The sequence below is a fragment of the Acomys minous genome (assembly GCF_964271855.1).
Source record: "Acomys minous genome assembly, chromosome: 8".
Taxonomy (NCBI): domain Eukaryota; kingdom Metazoa; phylum Chordata; class Mammalia; order Rodentia; family Muridae; genus Acomys; species Acomys minous.
The window spans coordinates 94610890-94622852 of NC_140489.1; the positions used below are offsets into that span (position 1 = coordinate 94610890).

The 11963-nt window shown below is 43.4% G+C and overlaps 1 protein-coding gene across 6 annotated transcripts in view; it reads left to right on the forward strand.

Annotated features, from left to right (window-relative positions):
• The window catches only part of KCNS3 (potassium voltage-gated channel modifier subfamily S member 3), a 48492-nt gene that overhangs the window by 21893 nt on the left and 14636 nt on the right, over positions 1-11963 (forward strand). For all 6 annotated transcript variants that reach the window (XM_084791881.1, XM_084791879.1, XM_084791878.1 and 3 more), the window contains 2 exons: positions 890-990; positions 7135-7325. The gene's annotated coding sequence lies outside the window, so the exon portion shown is untranslated. The remainder of the gene's footprint in view (positions 1-889; positions 991-7134; positions 7326-11963) is intronic.

Below are 11963 nucleotides of genomic sequence, written 5' to 3' on the forward strand. Positions count from 1 at the left end.
CAGACCTTCTTACGTTGCAAGTGCCATATTGTGCCTACTACCCAACTCCTGCTTAAATGGAAGGAATCACTCAGTGTCAGCTGGAGTGAGTAAGGGCCAAGATAGATCCCTTCTAAGATGCCTCTGCAGCCCCTGTGCTGCCTTTTGTCCAGAGAGGGGCCCCATGAAAAGAGGATGAGCTATAGAACCTAGTTCAAGTTTCTGTTCCTGCTTGCGTTTTGGATGGCTCTCCTAGAATTCGCTGTTGGCCATCTTAGATCCAGGAATTCCTGAGGACGGAGGTACCCCAGGACACCTTTTATTCTAGACATCCAAGGACCAGTACTAATGTCTGGAGATTTTTGCCTTTTCAGACTGGTCTCTTATTGATAGAAATTTCTGGGGGGTCTGGAGGATAGGCCACTTGTTTTGTTTCAGGGGAGTCTGGATGGCTATGGGTGACCCAGTTCCTTCTTCCTGGGGCATCCCTCGTCCCAGCTCTGAAAAAGGGTGACCTGTACAGGTGCAGTACTTTGGACATTTTTAAGAGGAAAGAGTCTGTCAGTGACTTGAGTTCATAGGCTCCGTCTTGGCTGAACTCCACACTTACCTGCTTTTTGTAGCCACCAGTGGCTTTTCTTTTCCCTTATTTGGCACAAGCATCCTCATTTGGAACCTGCCTTCCATCCTGTGTCCTTTGCCTGATCACACCTGTTGTGCCCCTGAAGGTTTGCCTCCAATGCTCTTACCCACATACTCTTTACTCCCATCACAGGGACTATCCCTCCTCTGAACTTAACCAGGCACCCACCTTCCATGGCAGTTTCTTATTTACCTGTTTGCTCTGTAATACACTCCTACAAGCCCTGAGGGCAAGCTCTGCATTGCCTTTTTCTCTCTGTCTTCACAGGTAGCCCTTTGTGGTGAAGCAGTTTCCAGTGAAGTTAAGCAGCTCACGATTCTACTCAGGACACAGGGCAGCGAGCTGAAGATTCTACCACTGGCAAGTCTGTAAGTTCCCTGCATGTTGTAAATCCCCCTTATGTCTGTCTCTCTTTTTCTTCCCTATCAACTACTGACCCAGGCTGCTTGTGTACTTTATAGTTCAATGTTGATATAACTGCTTCCTAAGTATTTTATAAGACTTAACACACTTCAAGAAATCTATACAACATTGACAAATGCAAACTCAAAAGGGAGACTCGTGCCAAATTCTATCATCCAGAAAAAAATGCATACATCATTTAGGTCTATGTTATTAGATTTTTTTCACTCTGTAGTGAACTCAGGCATATGTTACAAAGCAAGGGACCACTCCATACAACGGATTATAATGGTCTTACTTTTTTGACTAGGCCTATTGTATCAGTGGCTAGGAGAATGACTTTAGAGCATTGTTTGAGTTGAAATCATGTCGCCATCATGAAGTAGTTATTGAACCTTGGCCTGGGTTTGTAGCTCAGTTGGTAGCATCTTTCCCCAGCAAGTGCAGGCCCTGGGCTCAATCCCAAGCATGCAGTAATCCTGGTGTGGTGGAGCATGCCTGTCACATCAGCACTCTAGTGCAGGTCAGGAAGTTGGAAGTTGGAAGCTACACAGTGAGTTTGAGGCCCGCCTTGGCCTGTATGAGACTTTTTTTAAAAGTAGTCATTTAAGTACTAGCTCAGCAGAGCTAGTAACTTCTTTGTTCACTGGTTTCCCCATCTGTATAAAATAAATGCAAAAACCCCATTACTTGTAGGCCATGTGTTTTGTTACATACATACATGTAATGCCAGTATTTGGGAGGCTAAGGTAGGAACATCACAAGTTCAAGGCCAGACTGGAATTCATAGTGGGCTGAAGATCAGCTGGAGTTAAACACTGAGATCCTGTCCAAGGAAACCAGAAAAATAAGACTCAAAACCAAGACAAGGACATGATACATGAGCCCAGACGTGGAAGACCACGGAGCAGAGCCCACGGGATCCCGGAGGTTCCCATGCTTGTCTCAGTGGGTTTAGCTGGTGCAGAAGATTCCACTGCATGCCTAACTCCCAGCGTTGTGGGGTCTCACCACTGAGGGACATTTAGGTGGCTTTTGGCATAAGCTTATGAATAATTGCTGATGCATTAGGCATCTTCCTCCATGCATCTTTAACACTTTCATGATTTATTTTCTCAAGATACCACTGGCAATATGAAAGGTGAGCCCTCTGGCTACTATGTCCTCAGGAAAAGCTGTTGCAGAACCAGTTTATACTCTGCTATTTCCTCTGTGTTAAACTGTTCCCCTGCACCGTGCAAAGCTGCTGGCTGTTTCTTTTCTGTCTTCATCAGAGCTGCAGCATCATGGATTTTCATTCATATCACGGAAAGAGAGAGATAAAGCTAGGATTAGGCTGTGCGAGATCTCAGGCCCCCAATTGGGCTAATTTACCTTCCTGCCTGCACTGGAACCTTTTTCTTCAGCTACCCTGGGCAAGGCTGATTATATCAAGCTAGGACAGTTGCTTCCTGGGGCCAGTGGAAGAGTGACAGTCACATAGACCACACAGAGTGACTTGAGAGGCCTGTTAAGACTTAGGGGTGACTGGCTGGGGTCAGTGGTTGTGTGATGTTCTTATCTATGTGGGGCACATCTCACCTCCCCAGGCAGCTTTTGGCCTGCTTGTCTCTGCTTTTGTGTCATAGATTGTCTTGGGGGAGGTGACTCAGCTGTGTGCCTGCTGCTCTCTTATCCCACAGGGGAGGTTGTCTGGAAACCCAGGACGGGAGGAGAGGAAGGTGGTGTTGAGTTACGCATGCCCCAGGCCTTAGGGATTGCGGGAGATGCTTTTACATCCACTCATTTCAGATACTCAAGAGAGAAACAGAACTTATGTGATCTCCCAGGTATAATTTAGAGACTTTGCTCTAGAAAGCACTAACCGGGCTTCTCATTGAAAACCAGAACAACTATAAATTTATTTTTAATCCTTGAATATATTATAACCCGAGAAGCTTTCATTTTCCTTCTGGGGCCGAATGGGAAAAAAAAACCCACATGTGAATTCAAGGATTTTTCATAGTAAGGTAGTTGTTGAAATTTGATAATTTGGAGGAAGAATGTAGTTCAGGCATATTGGAGGCAATCCACTGTCAGCATCGACTAGAAGGTGGGTTCTTTGGATGGCTTTGGATGATAGGATTTAAATATCAGTACAACTCTTCTGGCAGAGTAAATGCAATTATGGAAGCCTGATTGTGATATTTTAATATTATTGGAGCAAAACACTGGATGAAAATTCTCATTAGTTAAGCAAGACACAGGCAGGATAGAATTTCATCTTCCATTATTCTTCCTATAATTTTATTACCCTCAGGTTTTATTAAGAATTGGTGTTTGATTGATGCATAGTGGCAAGGCCACACAGCTGACATGCATTTGCATTCCCCCCCCCCCAAGATGTTCATTGAATTTCTACAAGGTGAGAGCTTTGGCTAGGAGTGGGCATATTCAGTAGGAGCAGTATTATTCCTGAAAGCGGGCTATATATTTGAAGCCATTATACATGAGGCTTATATATTTGAATATATGTGCATGATACATCATCCTAGGGAACACGAGGCAGACTCTCATAGAGAAAAATCACTATCCTTATACTCAAGTCACACCAAACATGCTTAGAGAGGTAGCAGGTTAGGCTCACTTTGTGCATGTGTATGTATGTTGTGTGTGTGTACACATGTATACATGTTTGTGTGTGTATTCATGTGCACATGTAAGAATACGTGGTAGAGGTAGAAGTCAATGTTAGATGCTATTCCTGACCAGTCTTCACCTTAGTTTTTGAAATTGGGTCTCTCCCTGAACCAGGAACTCACCTATTTGCCTAGGCTTGGCTGACATGTGACCTCCCGGAATCTGCTTATTTTTGCCTCCCCGTGGTTGGCCTTACAGGTAGATGTCATTTATCACCGGCTTTTACTCGAGTGCTTGGGATCCAAACTCAGGTCCTCATGCTTGTGTGGCAAGGACTTTGCCTACTAAGCTACCTTCACAGTCCCCAAAGTTCTTTTTATCTTTCCTTACTTTCAGATTTTTGGTTGACTGATATCATGGCACGAACTGTGAGGACTGATTCCAAAGGAGTAAGTGTTGGGGGACAGTCCCTGCTCCTGTCCACAGGGAAGCACTACAGCTTGCCCCGTTGCAAACAGAGTTCTGAACATTTACTTGTTTTATAGAGCTCTTGTTTTAACTGGAGATCACTTTGCTTCCCAAGCAACACTTGACAGGGCCTGGAGACATTTAAAAGAATGTCTTCGTGGGATAATATGTGTGTGTATACCTACACACACATGCCATGGTGTGCTTCTCGTGGTCAGAGGACAACCTGTGGGAATTGGTTCTCTCCTTCTTGTGTGGTTCCCAGGGTCTGAACTCACATCGCTGACCTTGATGACAAGCAGCACCTTTAGCTGCTGGGATATCTTGGCTGCTCTGGAGAGATTTCTGACTGTCATAGTCTTGTTACTTAGTAGGTGGGGCCTATCAATGCTGCTAAACATCTTACACCTGTGGGGCACCCCACACCTGTGGGGCATTCTGCCATATAGTAGCACTGGTGCCAAGGTAGAGACATCTACTGTGAAATGTGTAAGGTCAAGATGCCCCCAGGGAAGTTGTCATCTTATAGGTGCCATTTCCCATCGTCTTTTGCACAGATTGTGGCCAGCTGTGTAACTTTAGAAACTCATTTGCTGGCATCAAAAAATTGATCAAACTCTGCTGGCTAGTTTTATGTCAGTTTGACATAAGCTAGAGTCATGTGAGAGGAAAGAACCTCAATTGAGAACATAGCTGGGTAAGATCCAGCTGCAAGGCATTTTCTTCATTAGTGATTGAGCCATTGTGGGTGGGGCCATCCTTGGGCTGGTGGTCTATAAGAAATCAGGCTGATGACAGAGTCCATTGCCTTACAGAAGCTTTTCAGTTTCATGAGGTCCCATTTATTAATTGCTGATCTTAGAGCCTGAGCTGTTGGTGTTCTGTTCAGGAAGTTGTCTCCTGTGCCAATGAGTTCAAGGCTCTTCTCCACTTTTTCTTCTAGCAGATTTAGTGTGTCTGGTTTTATGCTGAGGCCTTCACTCCACTTGGACTTGAGTTTTGTGCAGGGTGATAAATATGGATCTATTTCCATTTTTCTACATGTAGACATCCAGTTAGACTAGCACCATTTGTTAAAGAGGCTGTCTTTTTTCCATTGTACAGATTTGGTTTCTTTGTCAAAAATCAAGCGTCCATAGGTGTGTGGGTCTATTTCTGGGTCTTCCATTGATGAACCAGCCGATTTCTATGCCAGTACCATGCAGGTTTTTTTTTTTTTTGTATTACTGTTACTCTGTAGTACAGCTTGAGATCAAGAATGGAGATAACTCCAGAAGATCTTTTATTGTGCAGGATTGTTTTAGCTATTCTGGGTTTTTTGTTTTTTCATATAAAGTTGAGAATTGGTATTTCAAGGTCTGTAAAAATTGTGATGTCATTTATTCAGGATAGATGACTGAAGGCATCCCCTGGTTACAGGTTTCTGTGAAAAGGATACACGTGACTCATCTCACTATGTGTCCCTGGGTCAGCCCTGACCTTTCTGTGCTGAGTTCAAGTGATGGACTTTCTAGCCAAAAGTCCAAGTACTCTTTGCTTTCTTCCTTCCATTATGAATACAGTGATACCAAAGCTACTGGGGGTTAATTAATTATCTCCCAGCCAGGTTAACTTGCTTTCTCTTAAACTACGCTACAGTTGGAAACGTATCTAAGAGTAAGGATTAAGGACAGTAGCATTTTTGCCTTTTCATGGAAGGCAAATGTCTAAGGTGTTGCCAGGAGGTAGTGAAGAGGAAGAAGGGGAGCCAGAGGGGATGGAGGAGGAACCAGGAGCCTTTGACTTCTGATATCTGGCTATTCATCCTTATAAAGAAATTTCTCTGCCTTTCTACCAAGAGTTCCATGTAGCAAGCTCAGTTCGGTTGGAGCTTCATCTCACTTCTGGATCATTTCCATGACCCAGATCTGTTAGAAGTAAAAATCTACCCTGGAGGAGTGTCAGGGTTTGCTCTGTCCCTTTTGGGACCAACCTGTAGACTATAGTCCTCCTGGGCTCTGCCTGCGCTGCCCACAGGATGCAGACATGTTTGTTTCCCATGTTTACTTGGCTCAGGACCTGTGAGCTCTTGATGTGTTGGATAGCTGCTGTGTCCCATGTGAGATCCCAGGGTCTTAGAAGATCTTCAACCACACTTCAGCCACAGGCACTTCATGCGTATCTTCCACTCAACATCAATAGTTTTTTCCCCCCCATAACTATTCCTCTCCTCCTTTTGGACTCGGAGTTGATTGGAAAACATGAAAAACATCAGTGGATAGATGTTTGGATCTAGTCTAGCATAGACCTATGGGACTACATCAATATGAGGCAAGGCTCACTAGTTGGAATTTTTTCATTTTTGCTTTCGTTAACTTATGCAGGGAGAGTAGGTGGGAACAGTGTTATCTCTTCGTTTGTTTTGACATAAACTTAGCCTCCCCCCAGGCCATGCATAAACATACTCATGTTTGTGAAGGACTTCATATTAAGGCCTGAAATCATCTCTGGCCTCTGACATATAGCAATGTGCAAATAAAGAGGAATTGAATTTGGCCAGCCTTTGAAATCTATTGATTTCAAATTGTAGCAGTAGAATTAATTCTGGTAGAGCAGTAACCCCTATAAATTTGCCTCTGAAATGGATTAAAGTATATTCATTTAGAAGGTTACAAGCATATCCTCAGTGGATTGGCTAGTCGAATAGCACTCTTACAAGCAGCTGTGAGGGAAGTGAGGGAGGCCCTGACTTGAGTGCCCAGCTTCTTAGTTTAAACATCAGTGCCCAGATGTTTTGTGGCCTGTGACAGATGTGATGCTCCAGATGTTCTGCTGAAGTTGAGTTCTAGGAGTCCCTAATCCTATCCATGAGTTCAAGTGGAGCAATGGTTCATAGGGCAAAAAGACCAGTTTCTCCATGAAAGTTCCCTGGGACTTGAAAGTTTGTATTGGTAAAATAATGACAGAGCACAGAGTTGGTGATGGGATGTCTTGGTTTTGTTGCCACCTTGGAGTGACAACATGCCTGGTGCTTTCATCCACAGGTGCATTTCACTTTACAGCATCTGCTTTGACTTGAACAACCAGAGGGCCACGTTCTTCTCTTCCTTGGGGCACTAAATGCCAGTACGAATCCCATACTCCATCAAGGGAAGAAGGGAGGAGCTTCTTGGATGACAATGGACGTTCCGCTGTGCAGGATGAGGGCAGAGTGTGTGACATCACCACCACGAGGGTAAGAGCTGTCTTTCTGTGTCAGTTTCTCTGATTGTCATTGTTATCAGAGGAAGAGGAAAGTATTGCAGTGATAAAGTAAAATGCAGTGATAAAGAGGAAAGCCACAGATGGCAATTTGGGAGGAAGTTCTTCTGATTGTAAAATCTGATGGGCAAAAAAGAATATAGGTCTGGAAGGGTTACATCAGGGTCAGTGCCAGCTTTAGAAGGTTCTGGGTGGGGCTGGAGATACAGCTCAGGGTGCTTGCCTATCGTGCATGAAGCCCTGGGTTTGATTCTCAGCACAGCATAAAATCAGGCATGGTAGCAGACTCCTGTACTCCCAGCACTTGAGAGCAGAGGCTAATTATCCCTGGGTGCTTGTGAGTTAGAGCCAGTCTGGAATATATGAGGTCCTGTCTCATTGTCTTAAACCAGAAAAAAAGAGTTTTGTGTGGTGTAAATTCCATCCCTCAGTCTCCACTTTTTAAAAAAAAACATTTACAGTTCAGACTTGAAGGAGCAACACTACTGCTCTTGTAGTAAGAGCCTTCTTATGTTTAGCTTAACATGGGTGCCACAGAGCTGAACTTGTCAGGAGCCTGGCTCAGGTAGCAATGTGCCCAGAAGCACATCTCAGTGGACATTAATGTTTAATGTCCTATGGGTCAGCTCAGATATCCTACATATGCATGAGAGTTTCACACTGATAAGTCTGTCTGCTAATCCCCCAAAGCAGTGAGATCCTCTGCAGTTTTTCCCTGTTGAACTGTGGAGAATGCATTACAGCCATCCCTTTATTTGCTTGGCTTTACTGGTAGCCATTGGAGCCACTGAATTTTGCCATGCTTGCTCTAGGTCTGCCTCCTATTCTTTTTTTTCCAAAAAAATGGCAATAGATTTTTAAAAATTCTTTCAGGTGAAAATTAGTGTCTTTACCAGATAAGGACCAGGAGTTGTCAAAAGAGGCTGTAGCTGTAGAGAGGATGGGAGGATGCCAAGGGGAAGCTACATGGTTGACATTTGTGCAGAGGAAGCACCAGGATCAGAAGGCATGACTCTGCCTTGTGACAAACGCTGACATAAAGCAGACACGAAGGGACACCTTGGAGAAGGTGAGCAGAGCAGGGGAGTCCAGGAGGAGGCAGCTGTGAACTTGACCCAGTACATTCAAAGTCTTTAAAACCCCTTCCCCTGAACGCCAGAACTACTGCTACACACATTTATACGGAGTGCCCCTCAATGCAACATGGCTCAGGTGGAGAAGTGATTCTCCTCTGATGTGCACAATCTAGGCAATAATGGATGTATCTATGTAAGCAAATGTGCATGTGGGTCTACAAGGTAACATGAAGAAAAGAGAACAAGAAAGGCTAAGTATTAGGGGAGATGGATGGACTACAGATACGGGCATAAGTTCTGAGGGAGGACATTAAGTTACCTGTTTTTATAGTTCTGATTCCGTTATGGAGTTTTCGCTTTTTGGTGGTGGGTGAGAACATGAAATATATTTCACACTGAAGGGGTAAAATTTTAACATGAACCTCCACGGCTTCCATTCTCAATGCCTGTTCTGATTGTATAGAAGTTTCATTGTGTTGTGTAGATTTAGGTCTGGTTAAACCTTGGTGTGTGATGTTTTTAATTTATTTGCTAATTGTTCTTATAATAGAAATTATAAAATTAAAAAAAAACCCACAAAACAAAAAACATGGCTCAGGTGGACTATGGATGGGACATCTACACAGGATTAGAAGCCCCTCCTGGGGAAGGGCCTACACCTTACCTTGACACACCATCATCTGTGATAATCAACCTTTTTATAAATGGGAGAGCCTTCTGGTTATTTGGCTCACAAAGCCTGAGCACACACTGCTGGAGATGAGCTGTATAATAGTACAGAAATCCCTGGGGTTCCAGAGAGGAACAGCTAACCATACGAATGACTGGAACAAACACTCAAATCCAGAAGTCTTTACGAAGTGACCTAGTCTGTACATGCTGGCTCTGGGCCTGTCCTTGAGTACTCAAAAACACCAAGAAGGAGCAAGAGCAACTCTGATATATATTAATTGTCTTGTCGAGGAAGAGTTAAGAAGGAAATGGGACCAGAGTGGGGAAGGGCAATTATTGTTATCAGTCTCTTAAATAAAGGTTTTATGTTTCCAAAGTTTTTTTTTTATTTTATATTTGTTTTGTTGTTGTTGTAACTTTTTTGTTTGGTTAGTTTTGGTTGTTTTGAACTTGTTATTTGAGCCTCAAGGCAGGTGTGCTCCTCCTATGGTTGAAGAGTCCCTAGTTAAGGTCCTGTAGCTGAGAAGAGACAGTATAAAATCAAGCTTCCTGAGACCTTGCCTTTCCCTCTGATGGTCGCCTGCACTAGCTCAGCCAATGAGGGGCCGTTTCTCATGGCAGCAATAAAGTATCTGACAAAAGCAACCTGAAGAAGTACAAGTTTCTTTCGGCACAGGCTTGAGGGTGTGGTCCATCAGGATGGGGGTGCCATGGAGGCAGGGGCGTGAGGTGTCTGCTCACAGTGTGCCAGCTGTAAGGAAGGGCAGAGAGGTCAGTCAGTCCCGGTGCTTCGCCATCTTGTTTCTCTTTGTGCAGTCTGGAACTCTAGTACATAGAATGGGACCACCCACCTTGTGGGCTGTGTCTCCCCACCTCAATGAAGCCAATCTAGAAACTTCTCTACGGATATACTGAGAGGCTTGTCTCATAGTGTTTCTAGATCCAGTCAAATTAGCAGCTGCTGTTAGGCAGCATAGGGCCATAGGGGGCTCTTTTTATTTAGTTCATCAAAGGAGACTGTCATTTATTCTGGCATACTTCGTAGTTGCTTGCTAGTGTCCAGGTACAGTGTCAATTGCAGGGCATAGAATGGCTGAACAGTAGCATAAATAAAAGCACTTGCCACAGTGGGTTGCCTCAAAAATGTAGACAGTAAAATTTTTCTTTTTTAAAAAAAAATTTTTAATATATTTTATTAATTTACTCATATTACATCTCAGTTGTTACCCCATCCCTTGTATCCTCCCATTTCTCCCTCCCTCCCATTTTCCTCTTACTCCCCTTCCCTATGACTGTGACTGAGGGGGACCTCCTCCCCCAGTGTATGGTCATAGGGTATCAAGTCTCTTCTTGGTAGTCTGCTGTCCTTCCTCTGAGTGCCACCAGGCCTCCCCATCCAGGGGATGTGGTCAAATATGGGACACCAAGAGTTTGTGTGAAAGTCAGACCCCACTCTCCATTCAACTGTGGAGAATGTCCTGTCCATTGGCTAGATCTGGGTAGGGGTTCAAAGTTTACTGCATGTATTGTCCTTGGCTGGTGCCATAGTTTGAGCAGGACCCCTGGGCCTAGATCTGCCCATCATAATGTTCTTGGAGGTTTCTAGGACCCTCTGGATCCTTCTGTTTGCCCATTCTCCTATGCTTCTCTCACCTAAACTCCCAATAGGATGTCCTCTCCTCTGTCTCACTTTCCTAGTAAGTGAAAACTTTCATGGGATATACCCTTTGGCTAGTGTCCTGGAATATACCCAGAAGATGCTCCAGCATACAACAAGAACAGTAAAATTTTCTTAAAGGGTCTTTTGTGTGGCCCTGGCTGGCTTTGACTTTGCAGTATTTCTGCCTCAGCCTCCCAAATGCTGGGATTGCAGGTGAGAACCACTATGCTTGGCTTCTTAATTTTTGTTTTTTGTTTTTTTTTGAGACATGATTTCTCTGTGTGTGCAGCTTTGGCTGTCCTGGAATTCACTCTGTGGCTGACTTCAAACTCATGGAGGTTCACCTGCCTCTGCCTCCCTAGTGCTGGGCTTAAAGGCATGTGCCACCATTGTCCAGCCTTAAATAATTAATGGAAAAATTTAACATGTACAAAAGTAGGATGATGCATTAAATTTCCATGTAGCCATTTCCCAGATGTAACAGTGATTAGCATGTGGTCTCTTTGTATGGTCAGTGTTATTGTCTTTTGGTTTTAGAAATCAATCCCAAATGCTCTGTAGTATTATCTATAAATATTTTAGTGTATATTTCTAATTAGAATATCATTAGAACACTAAAAAAATTAAGTCTTTTATACCACACATCTAATTGATATTTGATGTTCCTGTTTACATGTGCAATGCGGATATAATACATATATAAATACAATGCAAATAAACCTATAATGAAATAATATGCACTTGACTTATTAGACTCAAAATCCATAAAAACCTATAGACTGATTCTATTTTCTGCATCTCAATGATCTATGTCATTTTTTCTGTGTGGGATTCTATAGTCTCAGTTTTGCTGCTAGCATCCCTTTTCATACGTTCTTCTGAAATGCTTAATTTTAATTAAGAGTTAGATCTAGACCAGGCTCAATCAAATTTAGGTTTGGGGGATTGTTTTCGTACTTCCATCAGGAGATGTTTTGCCTTGTGTCTCTTTTGTTACATTGGGCATTGCTAAGGAGACAGATGATGTAGCTCGGATTATGTGTTAGGGAATTTCCCACTGATTTATTATCTGGAAGCCATTGATGACCATTGTCCAAATCTTGAAAAAAATTTTTTTAATTGAAATAGAATTACATCACTTCGCCACTCCCTTTGCTCCCGGTAGCCCCTCTCAGTTACGCTCCCTTGAATCCTTCCCATGTTC